The 8,253-nt window shown below is 34.4% G+C and overlaps 2 long non-coding RNA genes across 2 annotated transcripts; both read left to right on the top strand.

Moving 5' to 3' along the window:
• Positions 1–310: 310 nt before the first annotated feature.
• Positions 311–2,884, top strand: LOC108737549. Its single transcript, XR_001937877.1, has 2 exons — positions 311–2,448; positions 2,519–2,884. It is a non-coding gene; the product is annotated as an uncharacterized LOC108737549 (long non-coding RNA).
• A 1,141-nt stretch (positions 2,885–4,025) lies between these two features.
• Positions 4,026–6,889, top strand: LOC108737547. The gene is made up of 2 exons (XR_001937875.1): positions 4,026–6,163; positions 6,234–6,889. It is a non-coding gene; the product is annotated as an uncharacterized LOC108737547 (long non-coding RNA).
• Positions 6,890–8,253: the final 1,364 nt, after the last annotated feature.

Here is an 8,253-nt window from a genome sequence, read left to right as displayed (position 1 = left end):
ACTATTTAATTAATAATAATAGTGGTGTTAATTATTTAAATAAATTAGTAGTAATGCGAAAGATTTTTTATATTTGGTGTCAGGTGTGGGGTTCAAGAGGATTGAAGAAGAATGGGGAACAGAACTTTTAAGAATTTCATCGAATATTCTAATGCGTTTCATCACTAATTTTGTGAAAGTCTCTACCGATCCCAAATAACCCGAACAAACAATATACAGGGTTTGCCCGGAAAGTATTAGGACTGATTTCCTTCCGCCGCGACTATAGTTCGGAGCGTGCGCGCACCGACTGGATTCGGTAGAGGGCTTTTCTAGCTAACGAACGAGCGGCTGGTGAGTTGTCTCCGAGCACCTGGAGAGTCAGAACAGGCTTTTTCGCGCGATGTGTTTCTGGAAGTTATGATTCTTTTTAGTTTGGGTTGCGGTAGCGAATTTTTTTTCTATAAATTTAATTATCTTTGAAGCTATTGATCGTGTGAGCATATAAGTTGGTTATAAGGGTTATCCTACAACGTTGTTTCATACGAATTCGTTGAAATAATAGTTAAAAAATGCTATTAAGTGTGTACAGATACGTAAAAAATGCATAGTCTTAGAAAAATGTATGGATACATAAAAAATAAAAAAGAGAAAATAAACCAGTGACAAACTCAGATTACAGCTACATATTTGTTAACTCAAGAAAGGCTGAAATGACATCGATTACGGTTTACATAAACATTTCGATAACATCTGATCATTTGACACGACCCCCACTATTTGGCGTATGCTTAAAAATTTGGTTTTATCTACTTCATCAGCGTTAATAAAATTTGCTTTAGCTTTTTTAAGAGTTTAATTTCCGAATGAACCTTTTAACTTGAAATACGCTTTGGTAGTGACAGTAAAACGCAGGAGGATTGCTCTTTTTTTATCTGAGGTGCTTAGCATTTTTTCTTTTTTCAAAGCTTTGCCTCTCACTCTGATTTTTTTTCATCTTCATCCAAAATATTACCCATTACCTCTTGTGTCTTTACTTCCTCCTCCTTAGACGCATATTGTATAAAATTTACATTTTCAACTACCGTATTTGTAACGTCAAAATCATTACCTGGTTTCACGTCAGCATTAGATAATAAATCAGGTTCTTCCAACATTGTCCTCACCATTTGTACCACTAACATTGACGGTATTGTCCACCTCTATATCGGCATCAGATAGTAAGTCAGCTGAATCTCTTTCGCCAATTTTTTCTGCAGATTCACTGGAAGTTTTGAACTTGGTGTTAATTCTTCTATTTCATCCCCGATTTGTTGACTCTTTTGACTTTTCTGCGCAGAGCTTTTAAATTTTTTCAGTTAAAATGTCGAGCATGTATACGAACAACGGCCTATAACTTAGAAAGAACGTTTTTATTTTTGCTATTACACAAAACGTAAACCAACAGACCAATTTTTACAATGATTATCAGTCATTCTTGCTCGAAGTATATTTTCGACGTCTTGACAATTTCACTTGATGCTACCCTGATTATAGATATCGCGGTCTACGTTTTGTGATACTATATTCTGAACACATTTCTTTTAACTCCACTATTACTAGATCTCGACCGTTCCGCACTGTGTTATTTTGAGGGCTCCGAAAGTTATATAATTTTCAATAGCTCATCTGCTACTTCCGCTGCTCTTTCGCATTTTAACGGTGGAAGATATGAGCACTTAGTACTGTGGTCCTGATAATTAAATATTCCTTTATTATCGCCATTTGGCATTGACTGATAACCTATCAGATCGATTTGACCACGTTCATTGAAGTCTTGGGAAGTTATAGATCTGACGACAACTTTTCGGGACATACCTTTTCGACGTTCTAAGTTTTGTATACTTTCAATATGTTTCGATAGCGCTTTTGGAAATAGAGCATTTATTTTTCAATCCATAATGCGTTCTTACGCTACCTCCATTACAAGCGTTTCATTTGCTTACTCTGTCAAACAAATCTTCCTAAGATAACATAGTTTATGTGGTCATTACAGTTTATTTCATTTCTTCATTAACTTTTTCTTATTAAGTATTTTTGCCGATACAGGTCGTATGATTCACAGTTCTAATTAAAGTTTCTGTCAAGTTCCCCATTGTAGTAATATTTAATGCAGGTAGAACAATAATATAATTACAAATTGACTTTCGTGGTCAGTAGATGATCTTATGCTGTCCTGATTTGGGACTAAAGGCCGTAGTTGGTTATAGTTGCTTCTTAACGGAGACGGAAAGACCTCTGAAGAAACTCGCCACTCGTGCTAGCGAAACGTTAGGAGGCATCTCCAGTCGACGACGTACTTTAGGAATCAGGACAGCATCAGTTCAATATAATTACTGCTGTAACTCTGGGATGGTATTAGTGGGTCAACAAAGAAACGAAAACAAGAAAAATACGAATATTTAACAATCATAATTAGTGCGCTAGAGTGTAAGTACATCAAGATTATACGTTAAATTGATTTATGGATGTGTATTTTGTTTCTAATAACTTTTTTTAGATAAAAACATCTTACAAATTACTTTCAACTACCTACAATCTTTTGCAAACAAATGCAATAACAGTCAACCCCCCCTCAATCTACCACACTAAATGTGCTGTTGTAATATTATTTGCGATATTGATTTCATTTTTTGTTACTGCTCTACCATGTTCTTATTCAAATTTCAGGGTTCATTACCATGATGCGGAATAATATCGAGATTGAAATGGATTCATTTGGTATTTTAATTACAGATAGATCATATTTGTATTAGTAACATTAGGTTGTAATTATTTTCACTTTATGTTGTTGTGTCAATCATACGTCTAAAATAGTTGTCTTACATAATATCATTATTTTATATAATATATTCGTAAAAATGTGCATACCAGAAAATACAGTACCTACACTACTGTCATGACAAAATTTTTTTGCTCATGTATTGTTTGTTATTTGTTAGCTTAGATTATTTCAGAAACACCCTGTATAAAAATGTATAACTTCTACAAAAAATTAGCATTGAAATCTTTACGAGTTACATTCGAGTCATCGAGTTAACGTTATGCCAACACTAGCTTCATAATTTATACAAGGCGTTTAGAGAAAAAATCAAAGTTGAGAACTTCAAACTTTTTCAAGTGATACCTATTATATTTTATTTCACCGTTCGATTCCTCTTCTTATCCTGTTTCCAATAATGCTGGATCGGTGCGTCCAGAAATGTTGAGAGTGGGTAGAGTGTACTTTAGTCTAGGAAGATATGACATGATAGGGTCATATCGAAGTGCAAAATTGGCATTAGGTGTTTTCAGTCGAAATTTATTCTTAATGTCCAAAAGCAAATGGAAATTGGCAAAATGCTTTTCAAAAAATGATTACGATCATACGAGCAGACGCCAGAAGCGTGAATGAAAGGCAATGATTAATAAGACATAAAAAGATGATTTTCATAATGGTGAAGAAAAAATCTTAATGTGACAAGGCAATGAACAAGGCAGGCAGTTAATAATATGAAGCGAAGGGATGTCGACAAAACATCGAAATTGAAAAACTTGTCTTATCGTTCTTGTGGTTGCTGGTAACATCAGACTCTTACAGGTTTATATGTTTATAACTTAATTATTGATGTTTAGTTCAATAGCGTTTTAATTACGAGGCGACAGAAAGTAATATCAGAGCGAAGAAGCTATAAGATGTACAAAAAAATAGTGAACGACTATTTAATTAATAATAATAGTGGTGTTAATTATTTAAATAAATTAGTAGTAATGCGAAAGATTTTTTATATTTGGTGTCAGGTGTGGGGTTCAAGAGGATTGAAGAAGAATGGGGAACAGAACTTTTAAGAATTTCATCGAATATTCTAATGCGTTTCATCACTAATTTTGTGAAAGTCTCTACCGATCCCAAATAACCCGAACAAACAATATACAGGGTTTGCCCGGAAAGTATTAGGACTGATTTCCTTCCGCCGCGACTATAGTTCGGAGCGTGCGCGCACCGACTGGATTCGGTAGAGGGCTTTTCTAGCTAACGAACGAGCGGCTGGTGAGTTGTCTCCGAGCACCTGGAGAGTCAGAACAGGCTTTTTCGCGCGATGTGTTTCTGGAAGTTATGATTCTTTTTAGTTTGGGTTGCGGTAGCGAATTTTTTTTCTATAAATTTAATTATCTTTGAAGCTATTGATCGTGTGAGCATATAAGTTGGTTATAAGGGTTATCCTACAACGTTGTTTCATACGAATTCGTTGAAATAATAGTTAAAAAATGCTATTAAGTGTGTACAGATACGTAAAAAATGCATAGTCTTAGAAAAATGTATGGATACATAAAAAATAAAAAAGAGAAAATAAACCAGTGACAAACTCAGATTACAGCTACATATTTGTTAACTCAAGAAAGGCTGAAATGACATCGATTACGGTTTACATAAACATTTCGATAACATCTGATCATTTGACACGACCCCCACTATTTGGCGTATGCTTAAAAATTTGGTTTTATCTACTTCATCAGCGTTAATAAAATTTGCTTTAGCTTTTTTAAGAGTTTAATTTCCGAATGAACCTTTTAACTTGAAATACGCTTTGGTAGTGACAGTAAAACGCAGGAGGATTGCTCTTTTTTTATCTGAGGTGCTTAGCATTTTTTCTTTTTTCAAAGCTTTGCCTCTCACTCTGATTTTTTTTCATCTTCATCCAAAATATTACCCATTACCTCTTGTGTCTTTACTTCCTCCTCCTTAGACGCATATTGTATAAAATTTACATTTTCAACTACCGTATTTGTAACGTCAAAATCATTACCTGGTTTCACGTCAGCATTAGATAATAAATCAGGTTCTTCCAACATTGTCCTCACCATTTGTACCACTAACATTGACGGTATTGTCCACCTCTATATCGGCATCAGATAGTAAGTCAGCTGAATCTCTTTCGCCAATTTTTTCTGCAGATTCACTGGAAGTTTTGAACTTGGTGTTAATTCTTCTATTTCATCCCCGATTTGTTGACTCTTTTGACTTTTCTGCGCAGAGCTTTTAAATTTTTTCAGTTAAAATGTCGAGCATGTATACGAACAACGGCCTATAACTTAGAAAGAACGTTTTTATTTTTGCTATTACACAAAACGTAAACCAACAGACCAATTTTTACAATGATTATCAGTCATTCTTGCTCGAAGTATATTTTCGACGTCTTGACAATTTCACTTGATGCTACCCTGATTATAGATATCGCGGTCTACGTTTTGTGATACTATATTCTGAACACATTTCTTTTAACTCCACTATTACTAGATCTCGACCGTTCCGCACTGTGTTATTTTGAGGGCTCCGAAAGTTATATAATTTTCAATAGCTCATCTGCTACTTCCGCTGCTCTTTCGCATTTTAACGGTGGAAGATATGAGCACTTAGTACTGTGGTCCTGATAATTAAATATTCCTTTATTATCGCCATTTGGCATTGACTGATAACCTATCAGATCGATTTGACCACGTTCATTGAAGTCTTGGGAAGTTATAGATCTGACGACAACTTTTCGGGACATACCTTTTCGACGTTCTAAGTTTTGTATACTTTCAATATGTTTCGATAGCGCTTTTGGAAATAGAGCATTTATTTTTCAATCCATAATGCGTTCTTACGCTACCTCCATTACAAGCGTTTCATTTGCTTACTCTGTCAAACAAATCTTCCTAAGATAACATAGTTTATGTGGTCATTACAGTTTATTTCATTTCTTCATTAACTTTTTCTTATTAAGTATTTTTGCCGATACAGGTCGTATGATTCACAGTTCTAATTAAAGTTTCTGTCAAGTTCCCCATTGTAGTAATATTTAATGCAGGTAGAACAATAATATAATTACAAATTGACTTTCGTGGTCAGTAGATGATCTTATGCTGTCCTGATTTGGGACTAAAGGCCGTAGTTGGTTATAGTTGCTTCTTAACGGAGACGGAAAGACCTCTGAAGAAACTCGCCACTCGTGCTAGCGAAACGTTAGGAGGCATCTCCAGTCGACGACGTACTTTAGGAATCAGGACAGCATCAGTTCAATATAATTACTGCTGTAACTCTGGGATGGTATTAGTGGGTCAACAAAGAAACGAAAACAAGAAAAATACGAATATTTAACAATCATAATTAGTGCGCTAGAGTGTAAGTACATCAAGATTATACGTTAAATTGATTTATGGATGTGTATTTTGTTTCTAATAACTTTTTTTAGATAAAAACATCTTACAAATTACTTTCAACTACCTACAATCTTTTGCAAACAAATGCAATAACAGTCAACCCCCCCTCAATCTACCACACTAAATGTGCTGTTGTAATATTATTTGCGATATTGATTTCATTTTTTGTTACTGCTCTACCATGTTCTTATTCAAATTTCAGGGTTCATTACCATGATGCGGAATAATATCGAGATTGAAATGGATTCATTTGGTATTTTAATTACAGATAGATCATATTTGTATTAGTAACATTAGGTTGTAATTATTTTCACTTTATGTTGTTGTGTCAATCATACGTCTAAAATAGTTGTCTTACATAATATCATTATTTTATATAATATATTCGTAAAAATGTGCATGAATAATTATTACGTTCTAGTTTTAACTAGTTCATAGTATGTTTATTTTATTCTATTTAGTAATAATTAAAAATTAAATTTTCCATTCAAAAATTTACTGTTTGTCTTCTATTTTTAGTAGTTGTTAAGTTGTGCTTATCCCAACGCTTAAAAAATACTTTTTTTTTCATTGGCTTGTGGCCATACTGTTTAACTATAGGAGGTTTACATAAAATTGTTAAAATATGGTACTTTAAGTATGTTACATCACTACTTCCCGAATAAAAATTACAATCATTTGCTGATAAGCTTTAGCGCTTCTGAAGACGCGCCCTGATTGAGTTTATTTTCTAATCCAAACTGCATAACAACTACATATAATACATACCTATGTTGCATTATGAAACACGAAATAAGTTTTCGATTTGAATTTCATTTTGTTTTGGTGCAGAGCTTATGTGGTGACCAAAAAATAGCGGCATTCCAAAACTTTAAATCTATTCTACATATTAAGCACAAAAAGTTAAATTTCGTCGGTTTTATGTGATTTCGTTATGTCTTCCGAGGTAAAAATTCCTCTTTGTAAAGGTAGAAATGTATCTTTTGTCGAATAGCTTTAAGAGAAACTTATAAATAGATCTCACGGGCAGGCATATGTGTTGAAGCTAATCTAAAATTCAACATTTTGTAATAAGGGTAAGTAAACAAGAAAACTAACCAACTAAACCTTTAACCGATTGTCATATTAGTACACTGATTTGGTTCGAAAGATAGAGGTTACCTCGAAAGTTTTCCGGGAGTTTTGAAAATCGGTAATTTTATAGATTTTGATGTGCTCTTTCCGAATTTCAACTTTGCACCTCGTATTTTCGTCGCTGGCGCCGCCATTTTGGAAAATGGCGTCTAAAAGCAGTGTTTTGACAATATCTCCTTTCCGACTTATTTTACGATAAAAACAGTTATATACAAAATGGAACTAGAGACAATTACCTGCAATTTATGTATCAACCTTTTTTTTCATAAAATCAATAGCGTACGAGCGTCGCAAAGAGTACTTCAACACTCATTTTGACCAAAAACTTTTGCACACCACCTTGAGGTAGAGTAAGCGGCTCTTTTTTTATCGTGGTATCCCCAATAGGCCTAATTTACATGCAATTCAATATCCTGAAATTTAGCGCATTTCCTTCGCTTCGCTGTTCTTGATGGATCAGGCGTTGCAAATTCATTGTCTGTAGTACCAATCGAAACGTCACAGATCGGAATTTCATCCACATCATCGACGATGGGATTATCAGTTTCATCGCAATCCTCTTCGTTTTCGATTTTATCATATGTTTCCTCAATAATAGTCTCTGTTTCTTCCTCTTTATCGCTATTTTGTAATAGAACTTGCGAGTTACCATAAGTATCGCTACAATTCGTGCATATAACAGAGTACTTTAACCCAGCCTTCCTGCATCCTCAAGCTTTCTGACATCCCTTTTTGTATTTGCAAGAAATACGTTTTAACAAGTTTTCTGGAGCTGAGAGCTCGAGTGTGGTGACAGGAATTAGCCCATTCTTGTTTTTTTTTTCATCTCCATTGCTCTGCATTTTGTTCATTCCCATACCACACTGTTGAACCTGGTGGGAGGTTCGGAACGAATGTTGTCGTGCGGCTGCTTCTGTT

This window comes from Agrilus planipennis, unplaced genomic scaffold, assembly GCF_000699045.2.
Source record: "Agrilus planipennis isolate EAB-ADULT unplaced genomic scaffold, Apla_2.0 scaffold139, whole genome shotgun sequence".
In the NCBI taxonomy this organism is placed as follows: Eukaryota; Metazoa; Arthropoda; class Insecta; order Coleoptera; family Buprestidae; genus Agrilus; species Agrilus planipennis.
This window is presented reverse-complemented; position numbering and strand designations above follow the sequence as displayed.